The sequence below is a fragment of the Sorex araneus genome, chromosome 6 (assembly GCF_027595985.1).
Source record: "Sorex araneus isolate mSorAra2 chromosome 6, mSorAra2.pri, whole genome shotgun sequence".
In the NCBI taxonomy this organism is placed as follows: Eukaryota; Metazoa; Chordata; class Mammalia; order Eulipotyphla; family Soricidae; genus Sorex; species Sorex araneus.
In genome coordinates, this window is record NC_073307.1 from 130,562,571 (window position 1) to 130,583,172 (window position 20,602).

Here is a 20,602-nt window from a genome sequence, read left to right on the forward strand (position 1 = left end):
CGTCATTCCCAATGATTGGAGGTTTCTTTCAGGGTTAGGGGAATGAGACCTGTTATTGTTACTGTGTTTGGCATATCTAATACACCACAGGGAGCTTGCCAAGCTCTGTTGTGTGATCAGGACAATGTCAGTAGCTCTCCAGGCTCTCTGAGAGGCATATATATTTATTTCCCTCTATGATGATGTGTTGCGTGGCCACTTCGCAGCCCCATAGTCCAGGAATATGCTCATTCATATGTGAGGTTCTGCCCATGCGTGTGGAAAGCAGCCTGGAGCTTGGTGGCAGTTGGGTAGTGGAGGTCAACTGCCAGGGCTGGGTCCCTTGGGTTGGGGAGGGCTCTCATCCACCCCTTTCAGGTGAAACCTGAATTTACCATACTTAATTACATTCAATACTGAGTGGAAGGTTCTCAGATTGCCCATCCCATTGGACACTAGATTAATTTACAAAGAAATTAGAAACTCCACAGGAAAGAGACTCAGCTTTCAGAAACTCCAACCCAAATATATAAGTATATATATATATGTATATATATACATACATACATATATATTTGCTTTTTGGGTCACACCCGGCAATGCACAGAGATTACTCCTGGCTCTGCACTCAGGAATCACCTCTGGCGGTTCTCAGTGGGACCATATGGGATGCTGTGAATTGAACCCAGGTCGTCCGTGTGCAAGGCAAACGCCATACCTGCTGTGCTATTGCTCCAGCCCCCTAAATATATATATATATATATATATTCATATATATATATTGGAGTGGGCAGCAGTACTGGGAGCTGAGCCTGAGGCATTATATATGCAAGTACACACTCTGCCGCTGAGTCACATCTCTGGCCCCTGTTACAGGTGGTTTTTAACTCAGTGTATCAGAGGGCCAGTAAAAGATAATGTAAAATGACCCTACCCTATCAAGAACTAAGAGTACTATACATGAATAGGCCTGAATATATATGCCATGGTATAGTGGTTTAAACATCTGTTTAAAAATCCTTATTAAAAATAAAGTATGGGGGGAGGGAATAACTATAGATGAACATATAAATTTCACTAAGAAGTAAGTATAGCTAAAGGAGTATGTACTCTGGTTTCTCTTCAGATTGCATAAAAAATATGTTTAAATTAGAGAAATATTCTTAACATTTATTAAATGCCTATATTGCAATTTCTTTCAGTTTTTAATAATTCAATAGTGCTTTTTGAGTCAAAGCAATAGAACAGCAGGTAAAGTGTTTGGTTTCCATACAACTGGCCCAGGTTTAGTTACTGGCACCACATATGTTCTTTGAGCCCCACCAGGACCAAGCCCACGAACACTGCTCAGTGTGCCCCCTCCAATTATTCTTAATGACTCAATGATACTTTTGGATAAATTGAGTTAGCTCATAGTAAAATATGTACAGGTAGAGCATTCTTCTCAAGGGAAGTAATATGTGTTAATGGTAACATCTTCTCAAGGGAAGTTACATGTGCCAATGATAAGATCTTTGAAAAATGTGAGGAGGTAGTCTAAATAAAGAAGCCATGAAAGATACTTAATGTTGCCATAAAAGATCTAGAACTCAAATTTTTCTCTAGGGGAATACTTACATATCTATAGTAGGGAGGCATCTCACTCTCCATAATCCAACTTGGCATCACACAATGGATAGGGAAAAAAAGGCAGAGAAAGGCCCACAAGTAGCTGGACTGCTACACGAAAGAAGCTATTTCTGATTAATTTGAAACTGACAGCAGATAATCTATGAAGGAACTAACACATTCTATCAATATTATTGGCAAAAATTCTACTAATGGGCAATTTAAATCACAGCACTTACACTGATTGAGAAAGTTCTCCAATTTAAATCCAAACATATAGAATATTGATTAAAATGAATATGACAAAATATGAAACATATGTTAGAAGCTACACTGGAAGAAAGAAAAATAGATATAAAATACTCTGAAAGAAAAATGGGCTAATAAAGGCGTATTTCTGGAAGAAGAAATACCTAAGATAGATATTGAGGTTTGTTAATAACAGTTTTATATAAAACCATGAATTTTTTTACAGAAAATGGGAATTTCATGTGCAAAAAAAAGCATAATGCATTCAGAAAAAAGAAAGAAAGATGGAAGTTGTTCATAGTGGTAGCATTCTTTCATACATGAAGAGTAGTGGGAAAACAAAGTCTGGAAAGAAGAGTTGGGTAAAATTTGGAAAGGCACTGATGAAAATAAAATAGAAATAAACATAAATAGAAATAAACAGAAAATAATACATCTTCATGTTATAATTATAAGACTATAAAGCATTTTAAACAGAGGGATAATTATTTTCTTTTAAGAAAATATTTTACAGAAGATTGAGAAGAATCAGTTGAAGAATATGTATTCAGATATAGCGAGAAAACTTTTGAGCACTTCATAAAAATTCAAAGTGAGATTTTTAATGACTGAAAATAAGAAGTAGCAGGAGGGGCCTGTGGAGAGATAACAGTTGGGAGAGGGTAGGCACTTGCCATGCATGAGACTTAACCTAGTTTGATCACAAGCATCACATATAGATCTAGAGCACATCCAGGGGTCTCTCTTGAGCAGAAAGCTAGGAATAGCCTCTCAACATTACTGGATGTGGTGATCCGTGATCCCTTAATATAAAAACAGCAGAAGATAAATGTAAATATAGAATAGATGGATAGAAAATATAAAAATATCAAGATATAGTCAACTAATTCAATATTAAAGATATGTAAGAAAGTAGATCTGGGCAGACAACGGTGGTATCCCTGAAATAATTAATGTGGGAAGGGAGTTTGTTGTAGGAGAATGACAAATTCAACTTTTAAAGTTTAATTGCCAATGGCGGTAGTGCATCCAGATGGGGATGCCCAGTATGGATCCTACAGATATGGCATTCATAAGTGAGAACTACACCAAAAATATAGATTTCAGAAATGCTTCATGGGTATGAGTTAGATAACTCAGAAGAATGAGGAAAAACTTCATTCAAAGGTCCTTGGTAAGACTTAAGGGATAAAGGGAGTGGGCTGGAAGAAGAAAGAGTTAGGAGCATCACTAAAAATAAGACTCTACAGAAATATGATTATACCTAACATAAGGCTGTCCCTGTTTCTAGAATTCTCATTTAGTCCTTTTTTTAATTTGTCAGTTTTGAGCTAAAGGAACAAGATCTGGTCATGAGTCACCAAATATCTGACAGAACTACATTAGCATTCTGGGTAGATTAGCCAGCAAGACTTTCAGGACTGACAGATGTTGTTGGCATTAAGGACTTGGGGGAGAACTTAAGTACAAGGTAACGGACCTATAAAAGCATTTTTGAAAATGAACAAAATGAATTGGTAATAATTTAAGGGACAAGAAAATGAAATGAAAGGCTTGGAACTTAAAAAGCAATGAAGATATTAGATTTTTCTTGCATTAGCTTAGTGAAGAGAATCTGGTGACTGAGAACCTTGTTTTGCCCCTTTGCTAGCAACTATAGCCAAATATTTTTGAAATTTTGGTGGAAAAGTACAGTATAATGGATAGGCAATTTCCCTATATGTGGCAGACCAGGATTATATACATCCCCAGCACCATGTATGTCTTCTAAGCACTGCCAGGAGTGCTCCATGAGTACACAGCCAGTAGTAAGCCTTAAACAGCTGGATATAGTCACAAATCCAATTTTTAAAGCTATTTTTTTAAAAGCAGGGAAATTTTACATATTACTCTAGGAAGCAAAGTAGGGTGTACTGTTCAATGTATATAATATCCAAACATTGCAAAATGGTTTCATTGTTATGATTCCCAAGGAATAGATGGGAAGGTTTAGAACTATGACTATACATGCGATAAGCAGTAATACATTATTTTAATATTGAGGTTCAGTAAATTATGAAACACTTCTAGAAACATAGAACAGTATAGAATGTCTTCTATCTCTGTGCTATCATTATAGCACAGCAGGTAGGGCATTTGCCTTGCACGAGTTCAATTCCTCCATCCCTTTCGAGAGCACAGCAAGCTACCAAGAGTATTCTGCCCACACGGCAAAGCCTGGCAAGCTACCCGTGGTATATTTGATATTCCAAAAACAGTAACAACAAGTCCCACAACGGAGATGTTATTGGTGCCCGCTTGAGCAAAATTATTGAACAACGGGGTGACAATGCTACAGTGCTATAGAATGTCTTACTGTGAATAATAAATTGTTATTCACTCATATCTTATTGTGAATAATAAATTATTATGCATAACATAATAAGATACAGTGAAACAAGAACTTGGAACAAATGTTAAGTGTTGAAATCCCAAAGCAATATTTATCATTTATTTTCACAGAAGAATGTGATTTATGAGCAAAGAGTCAACATTTACACTTTAATTTCTGGCCATGAGTCATCAATGACTGAGTTTTTTCCTTTAAAGGTCCACTTCCTTGACTTGGGCTACTGGAGAAACTGACATGTTCCTCCTCTTGAAATGTTAAATGAATGAACCTCAATCTGCCACACAGAAAATGTAGATTATTCACGATCTAAGAGAGTTGTGTTTGGGGAGTTCAAGGGAGGTGTTTCAGATACATTCAGGAAAATAATTCATTCATCGCTTGTGGTACTATTGACATTCTGCTTCTGAGACCACTCTCACAAAGTGCCTACATAGCTGAGACTCTGAAGGAATCTATTCTGCAGAGTCCTGCAGTCTGAAGCTTCACAGCATTGCCAATTCTGGTCAGTCTCCTGCTCCGATATGTGGCAAATGGTCACTGGTCCGCATGATTTTCTAATGTGAGAGAGGGAGGAATGTTTCTCAGTCTGTTATACACTGTTAGAACATGAAGTCCTTGGATCCCAAGATCTATCTGGAATGTTAATTTACTCATTTCAAGCAAGATGTTTAGTATTATATATTAAATAGGCAGCAAAATACCACTTTAGTAGAGGAGTCAGGCCTTATTTAACTATTCTCCAGTAACAAAACACACACAGGTATAAAGCTACAATCGCGGGAAAGATTCTAAAGGAAAAGATGCCACTACTAAAAGATTAGAAAAATTAATGAAAAATTAAATAAATTGGAAAGTATAGAGTGGGGAGTAAAGAGTAGATTATTTAAATAAAAGGGACTGTTTGAAGTCATTGAGGCACAAAGAATTTTATTAAAAAATAAATGAAGTCCAATGTGGCTAAAATGAAGCAAGTTAATGAAAGGATGGTCCAACCTGATGTGTAAACTTTCTGTAGGAACTAGAACAAGGCATAGTATAAGCTTATAATTTTTCTTCCATGAGTGAAATATTATAAACGTTAAGAAAACAAAATGTCCTAATTTTATTGCCTGGTAATAAATTTAAGAAAATTGTAAAAAAAATCTGTGTTCTAGTCTAACTTCATTCTCTCTCTGGTAACTTTGAAATTATTTTGGGTTCATCTTTTTTGTGCCTTTAATTAAAGGAAAGACCTCATGAAACTTAACTTTGACCAGAAGTATTCCAATAATTTGTTAAAGATGCCCAGCCATTTCTAAGACCTAGCAAACTAAATTCTAGCCAGGTTTATCCTGTGGTATCAAGATAGAGAAGATGTTTCTTCTTTACTGCTCTGTGTTCAGTTATTGAGATATCCTATATTTATCTGGCTCTCTAGTCAGAGAAAAGAGGTCTGATTTTATTACTATATAATTTCATTCCATAAAGCATGATTCACAACTCAAGGATTATAGTCATCTTTTTTATTCAATCTATTACTGCTAATATATGTGTTTTGAGGTTTTAAGTATTATAAATATTAGTCTTAAGCTGTCTATAGAAACTGTAAAAGACTAATATATATGTTTTGAGGTTTTAAATATATGATCAACTAAATTCATTTTAAAATTTAGAAGCATATCAGATTAGTGATTTTGGTTAATGCTAAATAGATATAGATACAGATTGTAGCTTAGATATTTAAATCTCTGAAATCTAGAGCAAGTTTCTTTAACCACTGATACTCAATATCCTCATGTAAACATAATCATAATGTAGTTCTCTGTGTAAAAAAATGGTATATGTAAAATACAAAGAAAAGCACCTAACATATCACATTAAAACTATGGTTATTGCTAATCATGTTTTACGGTGAATAGTATGATGAAGATTCTGACTATCTTTTTTGTTCTTTAGTGAAGACTTGAAGTCTGTAAATATTAGTAGTATTATGTGTTAATCAGATTATCTTTTACAAAACTTCATAAAAATGAAAAACTGAAGTTTTGAATTCTAGTTCAAAAGCATATGGGAAAAACAGTTTCAGAAGCTTTAAATATTAACAAGAAGAACACGGCATAATGATAGAGGGAAAAAGTGCGAGCATGAATGCTCAGAATTGCTTTTAGTGGGAAAAAGCAGCCAGCATTTGTTGAGAGCTAAAGATTTTTTTCTAAATAGATCTGAGTTTAATTGGCAAGACTTGGCATCATTTACAGGAAAATATGTTTTATTTATTTCAGTTTAAATATATTTCAAACACTATTTTAAAATACAGTTCTGCCAAGTGATGGAAGCTGTTAAGTGGTTCGGAATTTAATGTTCTGGTTAGCCTTTCACCTCTGAGACCCTGGATCTAGCTCCATGTAATTAAACTCATACATTAAATGAGTTTATGGGATAAGGGAGACGCAAGTGGAATATGGACATTGCATATAGGAAGCCATTTTGGATAATTAGCAACTTCATCTTTGAAATGCTACTGGAAGTCAGAATGAATGGATACTGCAAGTTTACAATTTGTGTTTGTATAACAGCAAACACAAATACCTGATATGAAAATGAACTTTCTCTTCTTATTCATACTTGGAGACAAACAGATAAAATTAGCCGGTTAGGTAAGAATGTCTTCATTGGAATTCTGTCTGTATCCTTCTTATTCTCTCTGTTCCCAGGAGAATCAAAAATGACACTGAAATGTCATTTTTCGCTGAGGCTCCCCTACTATAGTATGCAGATTTAACTCTCTTCCAGTTATAACTCCTTGAATTCTATTTTATGCAAATTTACATGTTTAAAAATTTCCCTTCTGTTATTATTTCTGCTTAGATGATAGTTGCTAGTCCCCAAATATTCCAGGGATCCCGGTAGTACATAGGTGTATACTACAGAAGAAACTAGACTTTGTAGGCAGAATGCCTTCATTTCTGTCCCTTCAGTATTCTCCACAGACTTCCATTGGGCATAAAGAAAGTAGAAGAGTCTATATGTTGTTTACATGGATCCTAAGTTTCAGTGATTTCATATAACTAGACTTTCTCTCTTTCTCTTTCTCTCTCTCTCTCTCTCTCTCTCTCTCTCTCTCCTTCTCTCTCTCTTTTTCTCTCTTCCCCTTATTTTATTTGGGGCCACACTCAGCAGTGATCAGGTCTTACTCCTGGGTTGGCACTCAGCAATCACTCCTGGCAGGCCTGGGGTACTACACGTAGTGCCGGGATTAAAGCTGGGTTGGCTGTCTGAGCAAGGCAAGTGCTCAACTCACTGTACTATTGCGTAGGTCCTATTTCTAACACTCATATCACTGGAACAGTGAGTGGGAGACATTTCTCCACCAAAAAAAGTCACGCAGGGACCCAGACTGAAAGAAGCTGTATAATTCTAGGAAGATACCACTTTTCCAACTGGCTTTCTGGGTTGCCTTGATAGGAAAAGAGAAACTGTGAAAAATATATTCACTTCTAAATGTCTTAAAAGTGACAGTCACTTCTGAATATTTCCTTAGACTAATGTTTTGGATCACACCCAGCGATGCTCAGGGGTTACTTCTGGCTCAGCACTCAGGAATTACTCCTGGCAGTGCTTGTGGGATCATGTCGGATGCCAAGGATTGAACCCAGGTCAGCTGTATGCAAGGCAAACACGCTACCTGCTGTACTATTGCTCTGATTCTCTTTAGACTAACATTAAGGGTTTATACTTAAGAGAAATTAAGCAAGATACAAACTAAAAGGAACCTGGAAGTTACATGAGTGCCTATAGATTGATTTGTGAACAAAAAGTTTTCACACATAACCCATAACATATTAATGCTCTTGTTTAGGAGATTGCTTTCTTTAGATTATATTTTACCACCTCAAAGACTAGATATTTATCTTGGCACTATGTTCTAATATTTTGAACTATCAGTGAGTTTTTGTTAAAATTAATATGTGAACTCAAAATGAATGTAAAGAAATGAAGGAAACAATTTAAACACATGAACTCATTAAATTCTTACAGATGTAGGCGGCACTGCTCTCTTCATTTTATAGATGGGACACTATAGCTCAGACAATTTAAATGAATTATCACAAAGTTGGAATTCCAACTCAGGCTGACTCTTAAGTATATTCTACATTTAAAATTTTGAAATGTTTTATTTCAAAAAGACTAAATAGAAAGACTAAAACAGAAAGGAATGAATTTCTCATGAGAAGTTCTCATGGCTTAATTTACTCTATAAGTAGAGAAAAGTTTGTGGTATATCACAAAAAATGTTTAAGAAAGTTTTTAGATACAGAATTAATGTAACCCTACCCAGGGCTAAAGAGCTTTGCAGATTACATGTTTTTGACATCTGACCTTTCAGTTAATCTGATTGCAAATCCAATCTCATAGGATTTTGTATATTAAAGAGAAAAACACAAAAATTTTAAAGTACCTTGGTTCATACCTGGTGCAAAGGAAATATGCCAAATAGTTAAATCTGTATCTGCTTGACTTCAGCCCTCTTGGCTAAGTAGTCTCTGCTTATTCTACAAAGTGAACTTGACTTTTAAAGTTTATATGACTTATTTGGGCTAAATCCAGCAAAGTTCAGGCACTACTCTTGGGTATGTTATCAGGGATCATTCCAGGAAGTTCTTGACAGGCCATCTGCTATACTAGGAATCAAAGGAGGGTCAGCAATGCAATGCAAGTGCCTTAATCTGTGTACCATCACTCTAGCCCATAGAATTTAATATGTTTTGTTGTTGTTGTTTCTTATTTTGGGGCACACCTGGCAATGCTCAGGAGTTACTCTTGGCTCTATACTCAGGAATCACTCCTGGTGGTGCTTAGGGGACCATATGGGATGCCAGGAATTGAACCCAGGTCGGCAACTTGCCGCAATATCCACTGTACTATTATTCCAAGCACTAAAATTTGCTATCTGAAATGGACTCCTGTTTTCCTAGACAGACACCTTTGTTTTAGGAAATGAGTGTTATCAAAGAGGAAGAAATATCTTCTTGAAGATCACTAAGATGTCAATAGCAGGAACAGGCAATGAGCGGTATCTGAACGATAAATATTTGTTCAGTGATTGATAAAGAGTATTGAATTTCTTCCATTTGGTTGACTCTGTTAAGGGCAGTTGGAATCTGTCTTGGGGAGGAAAAATCGCACTGAAGTAGTTTTCAGCCTAACTGCCTAAATGGCTCCTATATTTAGAAAAGTACTACACTCCAGCTGATGTTTTCACTAGAATAATTGCATTGTATTCATAACCAAAAATTCAAATTCTTTTAGCAACTGTTTCTTTCCCATGTGAGAAGCATGGTGAGCATTTCTCTCCCATCTTGAAATAATATTTTCATTCTAAAGTCTAAACATAGTAACTAGGGTAAAGACTTAGTCTAAACTTAGCTGCTAATAGTCTGTGCTGTTGAATTTGTCATTGCAATAATTCCTTTTTTTTTCACCCCTGAGTGCAAAACTATTGCAGAGCAAGATGAAGCTGACTTCTGTTAGAAACCAAATCTATTGCTGTTAGACATGTAATTTCCAGAAAAATAAGAAGAAAGTGTAGGATATTTTACCTTATATTAAAAGATGGCACAGTCAAAATATGTTATATGGATTTTTCTGTGTAAAGGGATACAAATCAAAAGGTAGAGCTGGCAGAAATAAAATTAGGTGCTAGGTCATATAATCAAAGACATCTGCATGGATTTCCAAGGAAACTGGGGACTGGGATCTTTGTGAGGGAAACAATTACTTCATTATGTTAGAATTTAAGAAATTTTCTTCATATTATTTTCAAACCCTCTCTACCCTCTGATTATGAATTCAAATCACAATTAACCACCCTAAAACATAACTCTTTATCCTATTTCTCTAAACTTCCATCACTTGTCACTTGTCATCCCATTGATCTTCAATTTCATCGAGTGGCTGCCAGTAACATCTCCATTCATCCCTCTCTCGTGCTAGAGTAGCCCAATGGTATCTGCTTGCTCCAGGAACATGAAGAGCCTCAAACCATTGGTTCAAGGTCTTGACAAAGAAGTCTGACCTTCTCATAGGTGAGCGGCCAGGCGTTCTTTTGACATCACATGGAATCCAGTCGGTAATGGCTCTGGTCCAGTCGTCGTCTCAAATTGCATTATGTGTTTGGCCTATCTAATTTTCGATGCCTTGGCAAATGAGGCAATGTCACTGATCCTAGATTGTCGAGGGAGGTCAGGACTCTGGATTCCTTCTCTCACTTCAGTAAAACTTGATACTCAAAGCATAGGTCTTTTGATTCCTCTTTGAGAGACCGGAATAGCGTTCTCATCCTGTTTTCATAGGGCCCAGTTCTCTGAGGCGTATGTTATTGCAGGAAAAACAGTGGAGTCAAAAACATGTGCCCAGAATGGGAGTTTCTTCATCCTCTTGACCACTTCTTCGATGCTCTTGAAGGCATTCCACGCTGCTCTCTTTTTCCTGCGCAGTTCTGGTTCCAAATCATTCCTCATGTTGAGTTCTCGACCCAGGTACACATAACTGCTGCATTTAGAGATGTTTGTTCTATTGGGAGCAAATGGAATGTCAGGAACTAGTTTGTTTCTCATGAACATTGTCTTTATGATATTCAGCTGCAGTCTGGCCTTTTCATACTCACAGTCAAAGTCAACCAGCATTCATGACACTTGGCTAATATTTGGTGTTATTAGAACAATGTCATCAGTGAAGTGGAGGTGGTGTAGTTGTCGACTGCCTATCTTTACTCCCATTCTTTCCCATCCCATGGGAATGACATTCTCGAGGGTGGCACTGAAGAGTTTTGGTGAAATGGTATCACCCTGCCGAACCCCTCTCTTTCCGTTGATGATCACTTCCTTCTAGAATGGTGAGATCCTAGAGGTGAATCTGTAATACAGCTCACAGAGGATCCTGATGTACTGAGTTTGAATGCCCTGTTTGGCTAGGGCTTTGATGACCACTTTAGTCTCAACAGAATCAAAGGTCTTCTTTAAATCAATGAACACTAGACAGAGTGGCATCTTGAACTCTCACAAAACCTTAATAAGCTTGGTCACTGTGTGGATGTGGTCGATCATGCTGAATCCTTTTCAGAACCTGGCTTGCTCACATGGTTGTCCTTTATCTAGAGTTCTGCCAATACTTTCCAGGATGACTCTAATGAACAACTTGTGGATGACAGACAACGGACAGATCAGGCAATAGATGCCAATGTTGTGGATGCCTCCCTTCTTGTACACCAGAATGGTCCTGATGGCACTATTGCCTGTCCTCTTTTGCAGTATTGTGGCAATAACATCAATGAGGAATACGATTAACTGGCTCAGTACCTCCATGACTTTGCAAGGAATGCTGAGAGTGAAAATGCCACAAAAAAGACTCCTGTATTCGGAAACTTTCGAGCTCATTTGCCAACATGGTTTGGCGCGAGCCTCAGACAATCACAAGCTAATGTCTGAGCTTGCAAAGCTGTGCAGAGAAGTGATAAAGGAAGACCTCAAAGAGAGAAGAGCAGCAGTGTTGGCTGAAGTGGCAGAAGCTGGGAAAAGTATTCACAATGCCTGCCTGTCCTTCACCAACTATACGACCAAGATTACTGCCCTCCGACATCCTGATGGATCTATTACATCTTCCAGAAGACCAATGAAAAAGGTTATCCATGACTTCTACTCAGATCTCTTTGATAGCCATGTCGACTGCCAACATACTAAATTACGCAGGATGGATATGTCATTCTCAGCATTCTCCTTTCCGAAATCCGACATGCCATTTCGTTCATAGAGATGTGTACAGCACCTGGTCCCAACAAACTCAGGCCTGAACACCTGAAGAATCTGTCCCCAGTATTTGTCAATACACATGCTCGGCTCTTCACATGCTCCCTGTCTGAATGCACAGTTCCGTCCCAATGGAAAAGCAGCAGGACATAAGTATGTACTTAATTTAAATACATTAAGTAGCAATTAATGTATTTAAAGGTTGAATTCATGGCATGTTTCTTAAATTTGAATATCTTATACTTCTTGTTCAAGTTGTAAAGGAGTCTATAATTTCTCTTGGCATATATTCTAATGGTCAGAATGTCTTAAAGTTCAGTTAACTACCAAGTAATGTTATAAATAAAGGCTACAATATATGAAGATAAGTCTGAGGACTAAGACTGTTCCTGGATCTTAAAGTTATTGAAATGATTTCCAAACTACTGTTACTGTCACTGTTATCCCGTTGCTCATCGATTTGCTCGATCGGGCACCAATAATGTCTCCATTGTGAGACTTGTTGTTACTGTTTTTGGCATATCAAATACCCCATGGGTAGCTTGTCAAGCTCTGCCCTGTGGGCGAGATAACTCTCAGTAGCTTGCCGGGCTCTCCAAGAGGGGTGGAGGAATCAAACCCAGGTTGGCCGAGTGCAAGGCAAATAAATGCCCTACTGCTGTGCTATTGCTCTAGCCCAACTACTGTTACAGATGGGTATAATCTATTTTAGTTGCTGGGCATAATCTCTTTTAGTTTCTCAGCTCTTTATAGTATGTCTACCTGCCCCTTATATTTCAAACTCCATATAATATTAAGGCGGATTCATTTTCTCACAAACATCCTTCCTTTCTTATCATCCTCAGTCAATCATTGTAAGCATGATTGTTCAGATCCTGCTTCTAGGAAGGATTCGGTTGCTTGCCAGTGGAAGGTGTGTTGTTAACAGGAAGTCTCCAGCTAGTTCCTGCAGAGTTGTATCAAGTGCAGGATTGTCTCATCTAAAGTTTCACTTTACCCAGGGCTTTCTGTATTTATTGTCTGAGTAGGAGTTTCCAAGATACAAACCCGTTCTATTTGATGCAATCAGGTATAAATAGAAACTAAATATTCTCTAGTTTAATTCACTATGTCCCAAAATGAAATATTTTACTTTTTCCAAAAGTTGAGTAGCTGAAAGTATTTTTATATACATATAGTATTAGCATGCATATACACTCTATACATTGATTTTCCCCTACAACTTTGATGTAGTAAGTTAGTATTTCTTTCATTTGTAGTGAATATTTTAGTTTTCTTCATATAATACCAGGTTACTGGCAAAAGTATTAGATTTATTTTCTCCCCACTTTGTAATTATTTATTCATTTGCCTAATTTCTTGACTATAACTTTTAATACTATCTTGTTGTGTTGAATAATACTGGTGAGATTGATATTGTTATCTTAAACCTGATTTTAAGGGTAAACCTTTATTTTTTATTATATGTGTTGTTAGTTGTGGGTTTTTTAATCTGCCCTTTACTGTATTGAAAAATAATCCTACTATGCCATTCTGTTTGAACTTTTCTCTTTAATTATAAATGAATGCTAAATCTTGTTAAGTGCTTAAACTAAGCCTATTGAGACAGTTACATTATTTTATAATCTTTCTTTTATTGGTGGTATTTCTTATGTTCATTCACTTGCATATGGTAAAAGAAACTTGTATCACTGGAATTTCTCTTTATTATGATGTATGACTTTTTCAAACTATCGTTGAATTTGATTCATTAAGAATTTTGTGCTTCTTTACTTTTGTATTCTTCAGGAGTATTAGTCTATAGTTGCTTTGGTTTGGTTTTGAGATGAGGGCAGAGTGTTTTGTTTTCAAGGTAATAACAAAGATTTTCTCATAAAAATATTTGGATGAATTCCCTCTTCAATTTGGGAGTATCTGAGAAGGAAAGGTAATAGATCATTTTTGAATGTCTGGTGGAATTTACAAGTGAAACTGGCTGCTTCTGGTCCTACAAGGAATTTTCATTTGAGGGAGACTTTTGGTTCCCATTTTATTTTCCTGACTTGAAATTGTTCTTTTTAGGTTTTCTATTTTCACTGATATAATCTTGGGAAGTTTTATGATTCTAAGAATTTTCTATTTATTCTGTTTTCTAATCTAATGGCATAAAGCTGTTCATAATAATTTTATCACATCTTTTGTATTTTTGTGTTATGTTTTATAAATGCTCCCTTTTCATATAATCCTATTGATAGGAGTTTTATATTATTTTTTAGTCTAGCTAAGGAGTTAAGAAATATTTAGAAGCATAGGGTCTTGATTTCATTGCTCTTTTGTATTATCTTTTTTTTTTTTTTTGCTTCTTGGGTCACACGTGTCGATGCACAGGGGTTACTCCTGGCTCTGCACTCAGGAATTACCCCTGGTGGTGCTCAGGGGACTGTATGGGATGCTGGGATTCGAACTCGGATCGGCCACGTGCAAGGCAAACGCCCTACCCGCTGTGCTATCGCTCCAGCCCCTCTTTTGTATTATCTTTTAAAATTTATATCTTATTTCCACTGTAATTTTTATTGTTTTCTTCCTCTTACTGAGTTTAGTTTTATTTTCTGTTATTTTTCAAAGGAGTATACCTTACAGTGCTTGGAGGCCGTTCTGGAAGTAATTGGAGGACTTTGGAGTACAGGGATCAAAAGGGGGGCTGCTGTATGCAATGCCTACACTCCAATGAGCCATATCTGGATCCAAATGTGTTCATTTTTTTAGTTCCTTACATGAAATATCTGATTGCTTTGTTTAGTCACATTTGGCAGTGTTTAGCATTGTTTTCTGGTGCATTATTTGGGGGAGACTCAGGGAATTATGTGTCATTAGGAATGAACCTGGGCCTCCAGCATTCAAAGATGTGCTCTGGCATATTCAATTGCCTTCTGGTCCAAGCTTAGATTATTTATTCAATATCTTTCCAGTTTACTGGTACATATCTGTATTATTATGAACTTTCTTCTTCACACTGATTTCACTGTATGTCACATGTTCTGATAATTAAACTACATTTTTGTCTATAAAAATAATTTTCTTCACCTTAATATTAAGATCCTAATATATTGGCCCGATAGTTAATGTCTACATATGTAATATTTTAGCTTTTTATTACATTTTCATGAAAATGATTTAATTTCAACCTTTATGTACGTATTTTATGTTCTAAGATATGATATAAAGTCAAAAGTGTTTCATGCTTACTTGAGATTATTGCTTCTTCTGCCTTTTTTTTTTTGAGTGGATATCCCTGTAAATATCTATTAAAACCATTTGGTCTAATTTCTAATTAAAACTCTATTTTCCTTGCTGACTTTCTGTTTGGTTGGTATGTGTATTGATGAGATTGGGGTGTTGAATTTCCTTCTTTTTACAGTTTTGTATTTATATCTCTCTTTAACTTTATTAACAATTATCTCATGTATTTTGATGCTCTGTTTCTGCATGTAGATTAATGAGTATTAAGAACTCAGATGGGGGCCGGAGCGATAGTACAGCAGGTAGGGCATTTGCCTTGCACGAGGCCGACCCGGGTTCGATCCCCGGCATCCGATATGGTCCCCCAAGCACCGCCAGGAGTAACCTCTGAGCATCGCTGGGTGTGACCCAAAAAGCAAAAAAAAAAAAAAAAAAAAAAAGAACTCAGATGGATTGATCCCTTACTTATTATATAACAGTTGTTCCTGTCTGTTTTTTTAATCTTTCTCTAGTTTGAAATCTCTTTTATGTGACATGAATATATTCATCTCCCACTACATCCACTACCCAGCCACCGCCACGCTCCAGGCCACTCTCCAGACCGCGAAGCAGCCACACAACACACCATAAGACACTTAATACGCATTATTCCCACACCATATTTGATAGGTTTAAATTTGGTGTGAACCATGGTAACAACTCTAAGGGAGATTGGAGGCTGCCCTAAAAGCCTTCGTCCCTCTCAGAGAGCCTGAAAAGCTACCGAGGGTATCCCGCCCAAATAGCAGAGCCTAGCAAGCTACTCGTGGTGTATTCGATATGCCAACAATAGTAACAACAATTGGCCTCATTCACCTGTCATCGAAAGAGCCCCCAATACGGCAGCATTAAGAAAGATGAGCAAGGAGAGGCTGAAAAAATCTCGGGGACAAACTAGACTGCCAAAACGAAGAAAGACTGAAATGATTGTCTGTAATTTCAACGCACATATGCAGACATCAGAGGCATCCATCGAGGACCTGATGGTGCAAGCTCAGAAGATCAAGTACGACATCACTGGTCTGACCGAAATGAGGAGACATCAATCACATCACGCCATTTTTGACACTGGAGAAGAATTGTTCCTCGGAACATATGACAACAGAGGTGTTGGTGGCATTGGTGTTCTTGTCAACACAAACTTGGCTATGAGCATCGATTCATTCGAATGCCTAACAACCCGAATTGGATGATTATGCTTGAATAGATGTGGCTCACTGCCAGCAGTTTCTATCTTCGTCGTCTACGTGCCAACTTCCAACTATGATGAAGAAGAAATTGAGAGGTTCTACATGCAACTGGAGACATTCTATAAAGAAGACCACACCTTCTACAAGATCATTGTTGGTGATTTTAATGCCAATATAGGTTTGAGAAGGTCACCCAAAGAACCCTACATTGGGACACATGGCCTAGAATGGAACGATCAGGGTGAGAGACTGAATTCATCATGTCGACCAAGACCATCCATGGTATCTCACAGTTCCAAAAGGTTGAATCTAAACGCTGGACATGGGAGTCTCCTGGTGGACAGTTCCACAATAAAATTGACCACGTCATATTCAATCGAAGGTTTTGCCTGACCAATGTCGCTGTTGTCCCAAAATTCCAAATGGGATCGGACCACCATCTCCTTCATGCAAAATTCTGCTTCACAGAGTGGGGAGAGAAGTCTGCAAAATTTAAGTCTAAGAATGCAACTCCCAGAATGACCACCAACTGGGAGCTCTTTGGCACTATTGCAGCAACATGGGAAGATGCCGTCTTTGACAACATCAATGAGGAATATGATCAACTGGTTCAGCACCTCCATGACTGTGCAAAGAATGCCGAGAGTGCGAAAGGCACAAACAGATGCCTGTCTTTGGAAACTCTCGAGCTCATTGGCGCAAGCCTTAGGCAACCACAATCTAACGTCTGAGCTCACAAAGCTGTGCAAAGATGTGATAAAGGAAGACCTCAAAGAGAGAAGAGCAGCAGTGTTGGCCAGTGCAGCAGAAGCTGGGAGAAGTATTCGCAATGCTCGCCTGTCCTTTGCCAACTACAAGACCAAGATGACTGCCCTCCAATGTCCTGATGGATCTATCACATCTTCCAGAAAGGCAATGGAGAGGATTATTCATGACTTCTACTCAGATCTCTTTGACAGCCATGTCCACCTGCCCACTTACCAAATTCCGCAGAATGAATATGTTGTTCCCAATGTTCTCCTTTCTGAAATCCAACATGCCATTTCCTTGGTAAAGGAGTGTACAGCACCTGGTCTGGACAAGGTCAGACCCAAACACCTGAAGAATCTGCTGCCAGTACTCATCAATAAACTGACTCGACTCTTCACATGCTACCTGTCTGAATGCAAGTTTCCATCTCAGTGGAAAACCAGTAGGATCATTCTGTTGTACAAGAAGGGAGACATCCACGGCATCAGCAACTATCACCCAATCTGCCTGCTGTCTGTCGTCTACAAGTTGTTCACTTGTGTCATCCTGAATAGAATAGGCAGAACACTAGACAAAGGAAAACCATGCGAGCAAGCCGGGTTCCGAAGGGGATTCAGCACGATAGACCATATCCACACAGTGACCAAGCTCATTGAAGTTTCATGAGACTTCAAGATGTCGCTCTGTCTAACGTTCATCGACTTAAAGAAGGCCTTAGATTATGTTGAGACTGAGGTGGTCATCAAAGCCCTGGCCAAACAGGGCGTTCAAACTCAGTATATCAAAATCCTCTGCGAGCTGTATTGTGGATTCACCACCAGGATCTCACCGTGCTACAAGGAAGTGATCATTGATGTAAAGATAGGGGTTCTGTAGGGTGATACCATTTCACTGAAATTCTTCAGAACCACCCTCTAGAACATCATGCAATGACTGGAATGGGAAGGAATGGGAGTGAAGATAGATGGTCAGCAATTGCACCACCTCCGCTTCACTGATGACATTGTTCTCATAACACCAAACATTAGCCAAGCGGCACAAATGCTGGCCGACTTCGACCATAAGTGTGGAAAGGTCGGATTGCAGCTGAATCTCAACAAGATCATGTTCATGAAAAATGAACTGGTCCCTGAAGCTCCATTTGCTCTCAATAGAATGAACATCTCTGAATGCAGCAGCTATGTCGCTCGACCTGGGTCAAGAAATCAATGTGAGGAATGACTTGGTGCCAGAAATGCGCAGGAGGAAGAGAGCAGCATGGAATGCCTTCAAGAGTGTCGTAGACCTTCTGCACATGTATGTTCATTGCAGCACTGTTTACAATAGCCAGAATCTGGAAAAAATCTGAATGCCCTAGAACGGATGACTGGTTGAGGAAACTTGGTACATCTATACAATGGAATACTATGCAGCTGTTTGAAAAAAGGAGGTTATGAATTTTGTACTTAAGTGGATCGGCATGAAAAGTTTCATGCTAAGTGAAATGAGTCAGAAAGAGAGAGACAGACATAGAAAGATTGCACTCTTCTATGGCATATAGAATAACAGAGTGGGAGACTAACACCCAAGAATTTTAGAAATAAGTACCAGGAGGTTGACTCCATGGCTTGGAGGCTGACCTCACATTCTGGGGAAAGGGCAACTCAGAGAAGGGATCACCAACTATAATGTAATCGAAGGCCATGCGGGGGAAGGGAGTTGTGGGCTGAATGAGGGCTAGAGACTGAGCACAGTGTCCACTCAACACCTTTATGGCAAACCTCAACAGCTAATTAGAGAGAGAGAACAGAAGGGAATGCCATGCCACAGTGGCAGGGTGGGGTGGGGGGAGATGGGATTGGGGAGGGTGGGAGGGATGCTGGGTTTACTGGTGGTGGAGAATGGGCACTGGTGAAGGGATGGGTTACCGAACTTTGTATGAGGGAAGCATAAGCACAAAAGTGTATAAATATGTAACTGTACCCTCACGGTGGTTCACTAATTAAAAATAAATAAATTTTAAAAAATAAATAAATAAATAAATAAATGAAAAAAAAAAAAAGAGTGTCGTAGAAGTGGTTAAGAGAACGAAGAACCTCTGACTCCGGGCAAATCTTTTCGATTCCACCGTTCTTCCTGTACTAACATATGCCTCCAAGATCTGGGCCCTATGTAAAAAGGATGAGAACGCTGTTAGGGTATCCCAAAGAGGAATCAAAAGAGCTATGCTAGGAGTATCATGTCTCACTCAAGTGAGAGAAGGAATCCAGAATTCTGACCTCCGTCAACGGTCAAGAATTAGAGACGATGTCTCATTTGCCAAGGCATCAAAAATCAGATGGGCCGTTCATGTAATGTGATTCAGAGATGACCGCTGGAGTAGAGCTGTTACAGACTGGATTCCATCTGTAATGTCAGAAGACCTCGGGGCGCCAACCAACTAGATGGTCAGATTTCTTCGTCAAATCTCTGAATGAACGATTTGAGGCTCTTCCTGTTCCTTGAGTGAGCAGGTATCATTGGGCTGCACTAGCTCGCGACAGGGACAAATGGAGACGTTACTGGCACCCACTCGAGCAAATCGAAGATCAACGGGATGACAAGTGATACAAGTGATACAAGTGATATTCATCTCTAACTTTCTCAAATTACTCTTTGCTTCTAGAATTGCTATCTTTTACTTTAATTAGATTTAAAACTCAAATGGTACTCTTGCAAAAGCATAAAGATAGACTTGTTTTTTGATTCATTCCACCACTATATGTCCTTTGACTGATGAGTTTGCAACCATTAGCAGTTAGGAATATTATTGATATAAAGTTTCTTACTGCATTACTTTTTCTTGTGGCATACATTTTGGGTGTTAATAAACTCCACCTGTTTTTCATTTATCATTTTCTGTATTTTTATATCTTACTTTCTTGCATATTTGACTCCCATTAACCTCATCTGGTTTGTTTCTTCTAATCATTTTTGTTTTGAAGTTACTATGAGATTACATCTAGTTTACAGTTTTAAATACTTTTATAAATTGAAAACAAGTGGGTCTGGGAATTATTCAGTCATCATCATAATTACTTTCCTTCTCCACTATGTTTTTGTTCTGTTAGGTTTTCTAAGTTTCAAAGTTGAGTTTCTTTGCATTTTATAGAAATTTCCTTAGTATTTATTATTTATTGCAATGTCAATCTTGTTTTGTTTCTTTTGGGGACCATACTGAGCAGGGCTCAGGAATTACCCCTGGCTCTGCACTCAAGAATCACTTTTGGTTGGGCTTGGGGAACCATATTTGGTGCCAGGGATCAAACCATATTGATAATATAATGAGTAGTATATTTCTCTTGCTGCATACAAGAGAAATATACTACTCATTATATTATCAATATGGTTAAAGTCTAGTTTATTTCCGTTGT

General features: G+C 38.0%; 1 pseudogene; it reads left to right on the plus strand.

Annotated features, from left to right (window-relative positions):
* The first annotated feature begins 16,193 nt into the window (after nt 1–16,193).
* On the plus strand, nt 16,194–19,796 carry LOC129405654 (uncharacterized; annotated as a pseudogene).
* The last annotated feature ends 806 nt before the right edge of the window (nt 19,797–20,602 follow it).